General features: G+C 34.6%; 1 protein-coding gene across 1 annotated transcript in view; it reads right to left on the reverse strand.

Annotated features, from left to right (window-relative positions):
• LOC127934730 (alpha-1,3-mannosyl-glycoprotein 4-beta-N-acetylglucosaminyltransferase C-like) overlaps nucleotides 1-16312 on the reverse strand; it is a 109636-nt gene extending 93324 nt beyond the window's left edge. Inside the window, exon 1 of the mRNA XM_052532296.1 lies at nucleotides 16223-16312. The gene's annotated coding sequence lies outside the window, so the exon portion shown is untranslated. The remainder of the gene's footprint in view (nucleotides 1-16222) is intronic.
• Between the last annotated feature and the right edge of the window lie 1435 nt (nucleotides 16313-17747).

Raw genomic sequence — 17747 nt, forward strand, 5'->3', positions numbered from 1 at the left:
CACACGTCTGGTTTACTATACTTGTGGGGACTCTCCATAGGTGTAATGGTTTTTATATCGCCCTTCACCAATCCTACACATAAACCTATACCCCTCACAGAAAACTTTCTACATTTTTACATTCTCAAATACAGTTTTTCTGTTATATTGTAAATATGTGTTCAGGTGCAAAATATACAGTGAGCATTCAGCATGTTATGTCAAGTTGCCAATGCAATATCTGGAATATCTCTATATCAGTGCCTGAAGCATGTGGGAATTCCAGTTATTTGTTGCCCCTAATCCCATTAATATTGACTTCAATATATCCTTCACTTTTCATCTGTCTCATCAATACTTAATAATAGTTTCACTCTGTCTGCTTCTAAAGGTAGAGGAGTTTTATAGGAATTACTCAGACAATAAGCAGTCATTCACTGTTTAAGCATACAATTTTGAAATAAAAAAGGACATCACTGTAGAATTTCATACCTGAGCTTGCACCACCCAAAGTTTTGAGATCAGTAAGTTTATGTTTATTATGTTTATTGTCTTATCATCTTTACTGAATAGAAGCATTAGTTTCTTAATAAAATATTCTTACCTCAAACTTTTACACATGAGTGTACTATAGATGTCCTACACAGACATATTCAATTCATGTTTGTAGATAAATCTGACATTATGTTAAAATCAAGTCTGTGCGTAACTTACACAAGAATACAGAAGGAAACAAATGGATCAAAATTTCCCTAAACTACATAGGGGTGGAATATTTGATTTGGGAGCTATTCTGAACAAAATAGTTATATAGAAATGTATATTAAATGTAAACATTCACTTTGTTTTTCACGTCCACTGACATGTTAAAAGAATTTAAAATTAACTCAAAACAAAAAAAGAACAACATCAGTTCGCCCATTAAAATGGCTAAATGTAATAACTAATAAATTCCCAACTTAAAACAGTGCAATGTGACACTAAATAGTTAATATGGCAAATATCCTACTTCACAAATCTCTAAAGGGTGTGAAACCGAGCTGATAAACTCTGGAGATGCCAGGAGTGATAATGAGATATATTTTAAGAACATTACATTTGTCAAGAATATTTAACAGCACATGTTGTTGATGAACCATCCAGAGCTTTATCATATTAATGGTTCATGGAAAAGAGTGTTATCCATCATTATCACAAAGACTTCAGAACAGGAATGTACCATCATTTACTTAGACCACACAAAACAGGAATATACACAAGCTAACGAGTAATGGTGAACCCACACTCCGTAATTGGGTGCATCATAAGAAAACACAAGCTTTCAATCAAATTAGCAATGTAGATGAATATGGGGGTTGGGCAGGAACACATCTGAACTGCAATTATGCAAAATTCTCATCAGATGGGACAATCATACATCAGCTGAGCATAAGGAGTCCTAGGCGCGAAAAACATACACATGGAGATGAGAGCGGCAACCATTAACTGAGTTTATTTCATTGGGTAAATTCAAGATCCTGCTGCATTTAATCCATCTCCTGCTCATGAAAAGGCTATAATTATGTGCTGCATCAATTAAGTTTCATATAGTCTGCTTGATGTATCTATCAAAGCTTCAGCAACAGGGCTCAAATCAATAAGCGAATAATTATAAGCATTTTTTTTAACCTGCAAGGTAATACCCTGTGGCTATATGACTTCAGAAATGAAGGAAATGCAGAACATATCTCCATTCATTACAGACGGATTCTTACTGGAGTACCAGCATAAGTTAGCAGAATAATATGCAGGTCAATAGGGCTGACTACTAAAGTATGGCTGGGTGATATATTGAATATTCATGATTTATTCACAAAGATTGTCTGCCGAAGTAAAAACTGTGATGATTTTAATATACTGTCATAAGACAAGGTTTCATGACCCTTTCTTTGCATCACAAGTATGAATGTTTCTTATAGGGTTTCTCGTCTAAACTTAAGTAGCAAAAACAGTGATTAATTTTTGTGAGTCATTTCAAATTGTTTGTAAAATGAAATCGTTCAAAACTTATACTCAACACATCGTCACTCAAAAACATTCATTTCTGCTTTGCATTCTTCACATATTGAAGTGTTTTAGTGAACACACTGTATACTGTACACTATCAGGACACACACACACACACACACACACACAAATAATACAAATATCAAGGCTTGTGTAAAATTTTATGAGTGAGAAAACTTCTGACTCCAACCATGACCTTACAAATCGTACTTCTTTTAGAAAAAGCTTGCATGAACTTGAGGAAATCAAGTTTAAACTAAACCCTAAATGCTGAAATTAGTTCAGACACATAAGGCTATTGCTCTGCAATATAGTAATCTACCCTATTTTCTCCATTAATTTCAATAATTGAATAATGTGAGCTGTAAAACACCGTCTGCAAACATCAAACACCAAAGACCAATTTAGAGAAAGCAATAAGAAGATCTGAAATCCCAAACAAGCTGGTTTGAAATAATGAGCTCCATGGAGAAACAAAACCCATTTGCCCATTTGTTTTATTTAACAGCCGTGACTCAATGGATAATGCTGCCTTGTTTTCATAAAGATTTGAATGCATGTAACCTGTGAAACATTAACATTATTTGCCACGAATGTGACTCAGTGAGCTGAAAATGAGTTGAAAGTAACTGAGAAAAAAGAAAATGTGAGCTTCTGTTATTGAGGTACAGTAAATTTGGAGTAGTGAGGTACGGCGTGTGCCATCACAAAACCAGCAGTTAACAAAGGACACTTTAGGCCTTTTATAGAGTGATTCACTTTTCCCCTCAATTCTTCCAACACTTCCTGTGGCGATGGCTGCCTCCCATGAAGCTATAATGTATGAGATTTGTCAGTGTCAATTTTACAGCTAATCTCTCTGGTCCACCTAGGCCCTCCCATTCCCCACCCATTAATTCTGTTGCCTTAGACCAGACAGTAGACAGAGACTTTCCTTGTAAACAAGTTTGTAGCCAAAGTGTGGTGGAGTTTTGTGGTTTGTCATGCTGTAGCCTAAAAAAAAACACTTTGTAAGGTAAAATTAAGAATAAACTGAATATAAATATGTAAAGAAAAAAAAGGTAAAAAAAAACAAACAAAAAAAAAACACTAGATTCCAACAGTGGACACCATGAACTTCTACCAGCCACCAAAGAGATCTACAGATAAAAACCTTTATTTCGCAAATGGGCAAGAAAATGGGATCAATATCGGTAATATTCCTCTCATGAAGACTGTGTTTGCTGAAAATGAAATTGTCTGGATGCTTCAGCTGATATATTACACATCAGTAAATGCATTGTACAACCTGATAAAAATCCACGTCTATTGATTTGCAAGCTTGGGGAACGATAAAGCTTTAAAACACAGCATTTTTCATTTCCTATCACTTTTAACCCCCAAGTGCAATTCAGGAGACACTTCCAAAGCATTTACACGTGCGCACACACCTCTGTGAGGTTATCCAACTGGGAATTTCTACTGAGAACTTGCCCCAAAAGAATCACCTAAAAAGCACAGCCTTATTCATGCATAAAATAGAGCTGTAGAAAGGCTGTTTGTACAATAATTACATTCATGCAATAATACATTTCAATATATTGATGCTGCACGTCGATTTCAATCAGTCGATCTAGCCTTTATCCATACAGCAACATAACAATTATTACACAAAAATTGTTATTGAACATATTTTGTCAAATAGAAGCAAAAACATGACTGTAAAGAACATAACTGCTAAGAAATTCTAATTAAAATTCAACAGAATTCTGGATGTATGAATGGGCGGATAGACAGTTAGGCACAGTGAATGCATTATAAATGTAATGAATACATTTTAATGTAAACAGGCAGACAGACAGATAGATAGATATCGATTAAGGATGGATATAAAAGTAAGTAAGGATGGATATAAGTAAATCAGACCAAGGCAGTGTATAGAAACTGTTGATAAAGGCTACATGGAAAATGGGTGGGTAAAAAAGCAATTTTTAGGAAAGCATATATCCTGACCCAGTGTATGTGCAATTTATATTCTGTACCCACCAATAAATGAAAAATAACACCAGAGGCTGAGGCAAATATGCGCTTAGTGGGCACTGAACTGTACCTAATCCACATGTAAACAGCACCAGTCAGTGGGAACCACTAACATTTACATGTTCAGCATTCAGCATCCGTACAAGCTTTTTATACTGCAGATAAATTAGCATTTCACTCTGAAAGGTCATTGCTCTTTTCACTCTCTGTGCTGTTTTCCGTTATAAAGAAAGACAAATATCAACCTGTCTATGAGATGTCTTAGACCCCGATATGCTGCACCTGCCCACACAAAAGTTACATTTTACAGCAGATATACACAGCCTGAAAACTACACATTAGTTAGCGCTCAACGATGTTGATGTGCCATTTGCACAGGAGCGTATAGAAAAGTGTGTCCATTAAAATTAGACATGATGGATGGTCAATGGTGCATGAAATTGTAGTTTAGTCCTTTCACTGAAAGCTGCAGAATAGATTCCAAATCTATAAAGTCCAATAACAGCCAAGTTAGTGTAATTTTAATACACATTAGTAGGGAGTGGCACAGTACATTGTGGCACTACATATTTAAAATTTAGGATTCCCGGGACAACCACCAGGACAACAACTTAAGAGCATGTTAGCAAAACAGACCAGCAGAGGCTTCCTTTTCCTTTAATATCTAATGAATGTGAAGTCCTGCATTGCCTAACTAGCAGCACTAATGAAAGCAAACTGGGCTGCACCGGACCTCACAAACCCCAGGGATCACCACTATTCCTCACATATCTAGCAAAGACATTCTGCTTACTGTCCAATTAAGAGAAAAACAAGACTCCCTGCACGCTCTTATGTTTATTGTTATATCGGTGAACATAAATGAAAATGTTTAAACATTATTCTTTGTGTTCATTAGTCAAGTCTCACTATAGGAAAACATGCCTTAATCATAAAGCAGCTTATATATATATATATATATATATATATATATATATATATATATATATATATATATATATATATATATATATATATATATATATATATACGTATATATATATATATATATATATATATATATATATATATATATATATATATATATATATATATATATATATACGTATATATATATATATATATATATATATATATATATATATATATATATATATATATATATATATATATATATTAAATATATATATATATATATATATATATATATATATTAAATATATATATATTAAAATTTAATTATGTTGAAAATGGGGGAAAAATTATCCTTTAATGCCCCTTCAGAAAACTATATGCAAATATTGATATACATACTGAATACTATCAAAAGGTTGATATAAAATAATAAAAAACACCCTGGTTTGCAATGCAAATAGTTGTAACACAAATGGTACACTATGTTATTCCTTGTAGATATTAACCGGGTTAATAACCGATAATCGGGTGTTGAAACAAAAGTTGCACACACTCACAGAAAAGAGCTTCTGCGTTGCAAAATAATGTAACACTGTATGTGGTTTAGCTTTATCATCCAGCTATACTCTTAAGCAAGCACTGCATACTGTATGTTAACAGAATGTGTTAAATAGAGATGTGTGAAAATTGTGGCAGGTGAAGAAAAGCTGACCTGGCGTAACCCACTTCTCACTGATTTATGGTGGTGGCCTGCCCCGCAGACAGCGCTTTGCCCTGGGTGTCATCAATCTCCCCAGATTTCCGATAACGGCCATCAGCTACACCCTGATCCAGCATCGGACCACCACACACCTAAAAATGGCCAAACTACAGCTAAAGATTACAGTAAGTGAAGCTCAAACTTAACTTTCCAAAGATAATTATTCAAATGAGGACTATTACACTATGTATACACATCTAAACATAGTTGAGATGTACATGAATTAAATTTGGCAGAGGGTTATTATAGTTACCCAAGACTAATATTAAATGAGTTTAACTTGATGTACTTAAATAACAAAAACTAAAACTGAAATAAAATTACAATACTATATAGACACAAACACACACACAGACACACACACACACACACACACACACACACACACACACACATACACACACACACACACATATATATATATATATATATATATATACACATTATATATGGGTACACACACACACACACACACACACACAAACACTAAAACTACTAAAAAAAAAAAAAAAAAAAAAAATACTACACATTTACAAGAATCATAAAACTGAAAACTAAAATTGTATCTTAATGACACTAAAAATACACTGATTTATACACAGACTAAAGAATGCTCAATGTATTCAATGTATCCTTAAAACAATACACTTAGACAAACAGGCATACACACATGCATACACACAGTGGTAGCGATTCAGCCCCGGGCCAATATGCAAATTTGTATGCACTACTAAATGGTGAAAAAGTCAAAAGAATGACAGGACTTTTTTCTTTTGAGGAGTAGGAGAAGGTCTAAAAATTGAGTTTTCACATTAACTGCATGCAGTGGGACGGTGGGAAGTCATGGCCTAATGGTTAGAGAGTCGGACTCACAATCAAAGGTTTGAGGGTGCATGTACAGTGCTCTCCCCACCTTCAATACCATGACTTAGTTGCCATTGAGCAAGGCACTGAACCCCCATTATTATTAGAATTATTCTGTTTTAAAATAGTTTATAGCATTATATATATATATATATATATATATATATATATATATATATATATATATATATATATATATATATATATCATGTCACTGAAGCATCAAGTAGACCCTTTGCAGTTACAAATGATGTATTCTGTTACCTTTACCAGCAAAAATGCCGAGTATTTTTAAGTTTCCACTGTTATTTAATAAATAAATAAATAAATGCCAATAATCACGCTGACTCCTCTGCAAATGTGTTTTAGCATCCACTCCTCACAAATGATTGGATATGCACCTAACAGCGCTCAATTTTCTATGTTAAATATTTGAATTAATACTGTGAAATGCATGAAGTGTTTTATGTCTGTTTATTTTAGGCAATTCGTGTTGGTTTGAGAAGGCTAAATTGATTCTCTTTTAAATGCATAAATGTAAATTTATTAATTCATTTATTTTTCCCACTCACAATTAACTTGTAAAAAAATGTAGAAGGGAACAAATTTTTAGATATTCACTGAAAATCTTAGATATATAGAATATAGTGCATAAGTCATAAAGACTGCTGTTAGGGAATCTTAAAGGTTTTTTTTTTTTTTTTTTTTTTTTTTTGGAGCTTGACAGAAGTGGTCACAATTTTGTTTTGGAAAAGAACTGCATGTTGATTTTTCAAAATTTACTTTTGTGTCCAACAGAAGATATAAGGGTCTGAAATAACATTAGGGAGAACAAATGTTAACATTTTAAATTTGGCGGGGAACTGTTCCTTTAAGTAAACAGTACAACTAAAGAGAATAGAAGAGAGACTGTAAGAACTGAGAAGGGGGAGAGTTCCCATTCAGTGCTTAACAGTATCAGATCCTCAACTGTGAATACACAGCAAACCCATAACATTCTTACCATCACAGAGAACAAGGGAAGGATAAGTGTTTCCAAGAGCTGTGGTATGCATACAAAAAGACTGAAGGCGTAAAAGAGTGAAGGCAATATGTGAGAAATGGTCAGAATGCAAGCACATGAATGCACACAGTCTATATCCTCTCGTGTGTGTGTGTGTGTGTGTGTGTGTGCTCTTGTTTTTGTGAAATATCAGGAGACAAATCTGTATAATGACATGGGTATGACACAGATATTACAAGGAGAGGGTGACTTATGAGGACATAACCCATGTCCCCATTTTTCAAAATGCTTATAAATCATACAGAATGAGTTTTTTTTTTTTTTTTTTTTTTGAGAAAGTAAAAATGCACAAAGTTTCCTGTGAGGGTAAGGGTTAGGGTTGGTGAAAGGCCATAGAATATACAGTTTGTACAGTATAAAAACCATTATACCTATCCCCACTTTTCAGAAAAAAATAACGTGTATGTGTGTGTGTGTGTGTGTGTGCGTGTGCGTGTGTGGAGCTCCCCACCTGCCTAAATGATCTCTATGACTCACACAGGAGCAGATAATTGGCTCACTAAAAAGTGCAGCAAACATTCATCATAATGGCAATGGCCTGTTGAAGCGAGCAGACACTCTTCTTTCGGTCTCTCTCCCCCGTCTTTTTCTCTATTATGCACTCTTTCTGTCTTTCTGACATGTGTGTAAACCCTTTTCTTCACTGGCTTTCCTCCTATAGCACATTATGTGGTCTTAAAGATACAGTGCTCATCTGGCCCCTGCAGATTTTATAATTAACCCTGATGGGGCTCTGAACACTAGCACTTAATTGGTATCAATAATTCACATGATTCATTTAAGCACCAGCAAATGTGTGTCTAGAACAGAGGTCAGCTACTTTTTGAGATGAGGTGACAATCTGAACAAGAAATATTAAAGATTTGCAAAAACGAGACTGAACTACATTAAGTAGGTAACCAGTATATGTATGCAAAGTTTACAAGTTTGCGTTTATCTGCATTGAATGTTTTGTTCCCATACAACTCTTAACTAAATAAAAAGATTATGTGGGACACTTCTGAAAGGTCTGCTGACCCCGATCTAGAACTGCAGTTTCGTTTTGATTGTGGTTGTTTTGACATTAAGAATGCCCAAATGTGAAGGAAACACATTGTCACTGTACAAAAAAGAAAATAAATGGTCAAATACTATGAAAAATTATATATATATATATATATATATATATATATATATATATATATATGTTAGTTTCTCACCAAGACTGCATGTATTTGGTCAAAAACAGATTAAAACTGTTATATTATGAAATAAAAGTATAGTTTAAATTAACTGTTATGTATTTTACATATATTTTATGACGTAATTTATATCTGTGATGAAAATTCATCTTTTTTCCCCCCAGAAATCATTCCAATATGCTGATTTGGTGTTCAAGAAACATTTCTTATAATTATCAATGTTGAAAACAGTTGTGCTGCTTAATGTTTTGGTTGAAACATGATACTTTTTTAGGGTTCTTTAACAAAAAGAAAGAAAGAACAAAAAAGTCATTCATTTGATTAAAAAAAAGTATGTTCTGTCACTTTTTTTATCAATTTGCACAATTGCAGAATAACAGTTTTAATTTCTTTACAAAAAAAAATGTAAAAAATACTTACTGACCCCAAACATTTGAACGTTTGTTTTATAATCTATACTTTCTGTAAATGTGAATGTTAAAAAACAAAACAAAAATAATAATCTGTCTTGAAGAAGACACATGGATCTCTGCCATTTCAGGTAACATGCATCCTGCCTCTCATCTGTCGTTCCTCCAGTGCAGATGATTTAGCATTTATTTCCGAAGTGGTGTGATCTAAACAGCTGTTGCTGGAGAGTTGGCTCTTCAATAAATAACCGTTTCCAACATCCCACCCACCACAACAAACACACAGTGCCTTTATTCTTTCGATTGATGCATATTTCATGGAGAACTTTTGTGTGCTTCCTTTGAGTAGAGAAGGCTGCTTCTAGCTGACAGGCTGCCTATTACCAGACATTATAATCTCCACTATCCCCTCGCTCGGAACATCTCTCTGCTCCAGATCTGTGCGCATCAACTTGTTTTTGTGAAGGTAATGAAATAGCAATGAAATAGTAATGAAATGTCCTTGTGAGACAACAGAAATACTCATGTTTTCCATTACATTAGCCTATATTTTATGGTTACTGATTTAGCACTGACAAGATGAGGAATTTTACTGAAAAATAAAGGACATCTTGGGAATATGTTGTGTCTCTTCTGCTGACTGTTACCTAAAGACACACATGTTAGGATGCAGGAGGGTTAGAAATAAAAGAGCTGGCTCGTCTCTTCCTTTCATGTGAGTGCCAATACCCAAAAGCCCTGAAGGCTGGAAAGTGTAATGCATGGAATTAATGTGCTCTGTAATGGGCTACCTTTTGTAGTCTGAATACATTTTTCCTGATCATGCAAATAAAAGCCTTTCACATGACGCAGACTGTATTGAAAGCAAAATCATTGCTTTATACAAGCATTATACAAAAATGCAGTGACAATCTTTTGGACTTAATTGAAGAAAAAAACAAGACATGAAAACAAGACATCTTTAATACCAAATCCTGGATGAAAGTTTAAATAAATAAAAAATGCTTAAAATTTTTGAGAGTTCATTGTAATTTTTTATGCTATATTAGTGATCTACTCTCTAGTCCACCAATTAATGTCTTGCAAAGTGATAATCTGCGTGTTTGTAATAAACACATCCATCATGAAGTTGCTTTTAGCTTTTAGCTTCAAACTGTTGCTCTCAGCTAAAAATCTTCTATCAGTAATATTCCCTTCAGGGAAAAAAAATCATCTCATCTCAAGCACCACTTAGAAGTGAAAACAGTCCAAAAAAGTTCTAACCAAGCATGCTGGTGGATTTTGATGTGAGAGGACAACAGTTGATGGACTTTTTCACTAGAGGAAGCATTATTATGTATTATGGAGCGGTACTTTAGACTTTTATTCTGACGGCACCCATTCACTGATGAGGATTCATTGATGAGCAAGTGGTGCAATGCTACATTTTTTTCAAATCTGTTATAATGAAGAAACAAACTTAACTACATCGTGGATGGCTGGAGGTATATTGTATATATATATACAATATATATTGTATATTGGAGTATATTTTCATCTAATTTTAATTTTTGGGAGAACTATTCCTTTAAGAAAAGGTAACCTTATTGTAAAACACCTATTGTAAAGTGTAACCATGATTACATATTTATCCCTTGACCCATATGTGATAAAAAAGGACGTTACACATTCCAGCAAACAGTAGGCTATGTTAATGCCACCAAACAGTTGCATGTATAACCAGCCAACCAAGGCCTGTTGATTTGATATTATGCTGCAGTGGCAAACAAGCCAATAACAGACGGACGTCATGTCTTGTCACTCAAATGAGCAGCACAAAATAAGTCGCACTGATGAGTCAGACACAATGAATAACCTAAAACAAGACACTACAGCATTTGACAAAAACATCTGGCTTTCCTCTGCAGCACATACTACATACCACGTACAAAAGCGCTAATGAAAGATAAACAGGTTTAATAAAACACATATTTTAATAAAACATTCCTGTCATATTTCTTTGGCACTGAGCCTTGCATAAAATATTATAATTCACCAGTGAACATGTGCTCTCAAAAATTAGGTTAAAGTTCTACCACCCAACTCACTTTGCATTGTCTAACTTTACAGCCAAGAGTCTCTGACTTCTAATCAAACTCATATAATCTCATTTGATCTAATCAAAAGCCCTTAATGTGCAAAACTAATCAAATAAACATTACCATCACTTAATAATTGCCCCTTGTGTTGGCATTCAACTCTAAAAACAAGATAATTATGATTAACAAAACAATCAAGGTTTTAATTATTACCCATGCTCAAGAAGCAATAACAAAGAACTGTTTTTTTAGACTATGCCAAGACAACATCACTTACTACTGCTTTCTTAGCAGCTTTTTAATTCGCAGCTAACCTTATACGTAAGTAATTTGCCACAATCAACTGTTCCTGCAGAAAGACTTAGATCATAACTCTAAACACAGTAACATGTAGATGCATAATATGATGTTTACCTTTATGTATGCAATAAGCAGCCTTCAAATCTGTAAACAGAAGTAGTGCTGAAAAGTCTGTTTAAATATTGGTGCTGTTGAATGTGTAAATAATAAATATTCAGGAGCTGTTTCTAAAATTAATCAGGGCAAAAAAACAAATACTGGAGAAACTGATGTCTATTTATTTTAATTTTGAGGGGCAAATGCACTGTTTAAATTGATACCACCACAGAAGTCAGTCATTCATTCACAGTGTTGTCTCATTAAAAGTAAACAAGAATAAATGTTAACATGATCAAATACGTATGTATACGTATGTATGTCTAAATTACTGAAATTTGTCGCTTTTAATGCATTTGGTCTATCAACTATTATTACTGATATAAGTTTAATGGTCCAATGGACTTAACCAATGGGTTATCCATAAAACTTCAGATTTTATGTTTGAATTTTGAAAATTTTACTTGGCATGTTACTGGGCTTAAATAAGAGCTCTGTCTAAAAAATGTAAAGCAGAGAGAAGCCAGAGCGCTTCTATGACACTAACAAATCAGAAATTGGCTTCAAGTTTCACAGAAAATCCTGTTTGTGCGGTTGAACAACGTCATTGTTGCTCACAAAATATCACTTGCTAACTCTAACAGATGGCCTAGATTCCTCCCACTTTCCTCCTCTTATGACTACACAGTGACTCTTGTCTGATCCTCGCCCTCTTTCAGCCTGCATTCATCAAAACCACCGAGCCAAAACCCTGCTTCTTCCTCCCCATGCGAGGAAAATTAAATTCACCTGTCCTGAGAGTAATTTCACCTTTCACAGAGTGGAAGACAGACACAATTAGCACCTGCACATGCATCACATCAGTAGACTTTCAACTGAACTCGGTGCACCCAAGCAACACCTTAATCTTGTTAAATCACACTCTCGAACAGAAAACAGTTCAAATCATCCAGTTTAAGATCACCTCACTGTGTAATAACCAGCATTTGTGATCTGAAAAGGTTTTTGTGCTCAGTTATCTTTCATTTGTACACATACAAATGCTATAAGAGCATAACTGGAAACATGTAAACGTGTAAAACACTGTAAATGTAAAACATTAACCTATTGGCTTAACACATGCAATACAGTAGGTGCTATATTTTCCTATTTTAAATGATCAATAATGTGAATTATACTGTACATTTCTGTTATAGCAGTAGCAGTAATAATATAAATGTATAATAATATTAATAATATAAATGGCATCACACATATTATAGAATTAAAAACAATAATTATAATAATTAATTATAATATTTGTGTTTTTTTATATATTTAAAACAGAAGCCCAAAAACTTGACATCACATCCCGTTGCTGATAATTGTGACAATCAGAAATTGGAGCAGATACTATATATTCCCATTCTGAATTAATTAATAATTTAAATCATGAATTATGTTAGTAGCATTAGTCATATAAATGTATTTATTATTGTTGTTGTTGTTATTTATCACAAATATTATATGATTAATAATAATAAGAATACTGATAATAATAATAATTGCATACTTAATAATATTAGTAACAAAAATGCTAATAATAATATGTTTTGTGTAATTTATTTAAAACAGAAGCCCTAGACAGAGCATGCATCATAACCTGTTGTTATATTTCACATTTGAATTAGTAGTAGTAGTAGTGATTTATTATTTATTTTAAACGCCAGTTGTTGCCATTAATCGTTGCAAGGAAACTTAGCATGCTCAAAGCCGGTGTGACCACACTTTTATTCACAGCTGTTCAGGGTGAGTGTTCTGAAGTTCCAATCAGAGGTCAGCGCTAGAACAGCGATGAAAACTGTGGATACACGCGAAAGCGGGGTGAGATAACGTTGATACATCTTACCCCAACCCCCCCCCCCCCCGCTACACTTATTCATGAGCACCTTAAGTCTCTGTCACAGTTGAAGCCTGGCATCCTCATGTCAGCGCACAACTATAGTAGATTAAAATAGAACAGCTAATTACCATTTACCTCAGCAGGATCACGGCTGAATGGTAGGATTCTAGCTTTCTAAATGCATTTAATTGTCTCTTGAATGATGCCAACCTACGCTCCTTATATCTGACTTGACTCACTGGGTCATGAAAAGACATTAATGAGTTAATAAGCGGGATGTTGCAGCTTAAGCCTGGAGAAACATGTGGGTGCCCCTTACTGTGTAAAGAACAGTTTATTAAAACTCCCTCAGGAGTCCCACCCTTACAATTAGTCTTGAACTTTGCTATACACAATTTCTGGACTTTGCAAAAACAACTTTTCCTCGCAGCAAAAATAAGCAGCAATATAAAAGCATCCTGATATCTAAGTGTGCTGATTCGCTATGAATAAAAGTTTAAATCTAAAAAGTACAGCACAGGCCCTGAGCTTAACACAGAAGTGCATATGAAATATACATGGTTTATAAACTTGCAGTTACACACCCACAGTCATTTGCTAATAATGTCATCCTCTATAATTTGACTTCTAAGAAAAAATAAAAAGATAAATTTGGGTATAGAACATCACTATATACTATTAATGAAGGCTTTGTAGATTTGATAGTCAAAAGTGAGCTATACTGATCTAAGTTAAATATACGAGGGATCCGCTCCCTCTGTAAACCCTTCTTTTATTTAATCTCAGTCTCTCCGAGACTTTACCTCTCACAAAAGGGCTTTACTGCATCTAAAATACTATTCTCATTAGAAATATTCTCTCTCTCTCAGAGACACTTCTCCACATTCAACAATCTAGGAGTGTAGAGATGCATTAAACATGGGAGCTGGTTCTAAATCTAAAGTGCATGGAGTGCTGCGTTATGTCTGAATCTCTAATACTGCCCACCGGTCAAAAGTACTGAGGACAGAATAGATAGACCATAGAAGACATGTCTCATAAACCCCATCTGTTCTTTTAATGATATCCATTTATCACAGTGCTGCGGTTTTCTAACTAATCATAACATCTAAAAAAAAAAAAAAAAAAAACATTTCAGCTTTTTATGACAAGATACAAAGATCAAAATTCACTAATCATTTGGCAATAACAGTTTACCTTACATCTTTACCGTAATTTAATATAAAAGTAATAAATGCAGACTATAAAAACACTGAACTTTTAATAAAAAATAATACCTGACACCTCATATGAGATCTCTTGAATTGATCAAATATAGAAAGCCTTCACAGTATGATTGTATCTGTTGCAATGAATGATTTACCCCACTAGGGGAGTAACTACTGGTCCAAATGGCTCCAAGTACTACAGACGCTGCTCCGAGGTTATGGCAGGGCATTAACTACATATAAGATTCTGTGAAAGCCGAGTTAAATTTTTAAAACTGGGCATACTCTTCCAGAACTGTAAGTGGGTGGCTCACATATATAAAATCTCCAAGAATATATATATATTTTTTAAATTTAAAATCAAGATTTCAAGTCTTCTTATATCCCGTAACCACACAATTTAAAATGTCTCTTTAGCCTAGTTAATTTCAAATAGACTTGCAGTATGACAAATGAATTTTTACAATGACAAATATTCAATGTGGTATCTTAATTAACATGGCCATAAACACTGCATGTATAAATCACTAAAAACTGAATCAGATTTAATTTAATTTAGTCATTTCACACCCATTGTTACATATAAGCTTTTACATGAACAACATGTGCCCTGTGGGGTATTCCCTTATTCACAAAGCCATAACTTTTTTTCTATTTCCACAGGTCACTCTGGTACCTAACTATAACCAAAGAACATCATGAACCATATAAAAAGTTTTTTTGCTCCATATTTTAAATAGGCATTTGTGACTTTTAAGTGCATTATTTTTTTATATACCAAACCATGGATAATTTTCACTACAAGACACTTCTAAAACTGCTTAAAAATCCAACTCCCCAAATTACAGTCATTTTAATTTCTTATTCTGTCAGATCTTAAACTAACCCACGTGAAAGTTAAGCCCCTGTTAAGCCACAAGCACATCATTCCCTGCCAGCTGTTTGTCTGAAATTGTCTAAAACATCTGTGACTGCAGCAAGTGCTTCAGTTTTTAAAAGAAGAAAATACTTTTACAGCACTTAAGACTACACAAGAATACAGATAAACAGGATACACAGCCACAATGTTCTATAAAGTTAACATTCTCTAAATAAATCTTAACCATTACAGCACAGCAAGCTTTTAATGCCTTAAGGGCAATATGACACATGTAGCTGGGTTACATATCCGTCCTAACTTTATGCCAGTTGAGTCACCTATTATTTATCTTAAAATACCCCAGATGTCAACAACGAGCAGAGAAAAGAAATCTGACAACTTTGGGCATGAACACAACACAGACCCGTGCAAAGCGAGGAAGAATGTGGTAAATTGTTTTAGGAAGAGGTTGCATGCACAGGTGCGAGTCCCTGTATGCTCCCTAACAAAATCAAGTCGGTGACAGTATTTGAATCCCCCCATAATAAATACGTGCTCTTACCGTCGATCCAAGCGTCCAGATGATTCAGAGAGGCATCTTCAACTTCTCCGCACGTTCACACATACTGTATATGTGTGTGTGTGTGTGTGTGTGTGTGTGTGTTGATAGCGACAGTGAATGAATGCTGCCCGGAGCGCGCACGAACGCCGTACGATGTCCACAAAATATGTCTCTGTAGGCAGCTCACTAAATAGTCTGACGTCTTTCAGACTCCTTTCCCAGCCCCGGAGTCTGCCCTGTGTTAACTGAAACAAACAACTCGGATCCCGGTGCTGTTGACTACATTGGTAGAAATATGGCTGTAATTATCGCAGCGCAGTCGGTTCTCCGCGGCCGCCGTGTACTCCCTCTCATGCCGACTGAGGATGGGAGCGCAGCCGCCGAGATGCTCGATCGTGGTGCGACCCGACGCAACTTAGAGCAGTCACCCAATGTGATAAGCCTACTAGAAAGACGGCGAAATGCTGAAAACAACAGACCGTTAGATCGTCTCTGTTAGTGACATGACAGCATGCTTGCTGTTAATTACAAAGGTGAGGCAAAGGCAAACACATAACTGGCTATATGCTAATTGAAAGTATTACGTTTATACAGTTATATTTCTAATAAATTGAATGTATTACAAATTATAATATAATTAGCATTTATGTATACCTATATAATGTTTACATATTTATATATTTTTTCATATTTATATTTTTTTTTACTGCAGTAATATTTATTTATTAATTCAGAAGTGGTCTTTTTGGAAAGGCTTAAAAGGAGCAGTGGTCCACCCTGCTGGTGTTGATTGCGTGAATTAGTTTTTCTCAGTCTCGTTTTGGATGTAAAGCTTCTAATTTTGTTATATTTTTTAGATGATAGTAGGGGAGTTACTGTAGCTGTTGCTTTTACTGAAATTCTCATTCCAGAACTACGCCAAGTTTCCTGACTTTCCTGAGTATTTCATGTTTTCTGCCAATTAAATGCCTAAAATTCTGTTTGTCTTTGTTTAATTGAAGAAAGTTATGGCAGATATTAGTTGTGTTTACAAGGCCTTAATTCACCCCCCCAAAAAATCAAGCTATTACTTTGTTTTTAATTTATCAGAACAAATTTAGCATTACATCATTTAATCATCAATGGATCTTCGGCAGTGAATGGGTGCCGTCAGAATGAGAGTCCAAACTGCTGATAAAATCATCACAATAATTCACAAATAATCAACACAAATTCAGTCCATCAATCAGTGTCTTGTAAAAAGGAAATGCTGCATGTTTATAAGAAACGAATCCATAATTAAGGTATTTAATCATTAAACAATCGCTTCTGGCCAACATATGAGTCTATAAAAATTCTTCCTCAAGTAAAAAAGTCCATCCCCTGCTGTCCTCCCACATTAAAATTCAGCTGTTTTGGACTGTTTTCACAAGTAAATGGCAGGGGCGCTGCACAAGATCCCAGGCCCTATACATAGGCAGTCCTAATGGACCCCCCTCCCCTTGAAATTCCGGACTTTTCAAGGGCCCTCTCTTCCTTTTGGGCC

Source organism: Carassius gibelio, chromosome A18, assembly GCF_023724105.1.
Source record: "Carassius gibelio isolate Cgi1373 ecotype wild population from Czech Republic chromosome A18, carGib1.2-hapl.c, whole genome shotgun sequence".
In the NCBI taxonomy this organism is placed as follows: Eukaryota; Metazoa; Chordata; class Actinopteri; order Cypriniformes; family Cyprinidae; genus Carassius; species Carassius gibelio.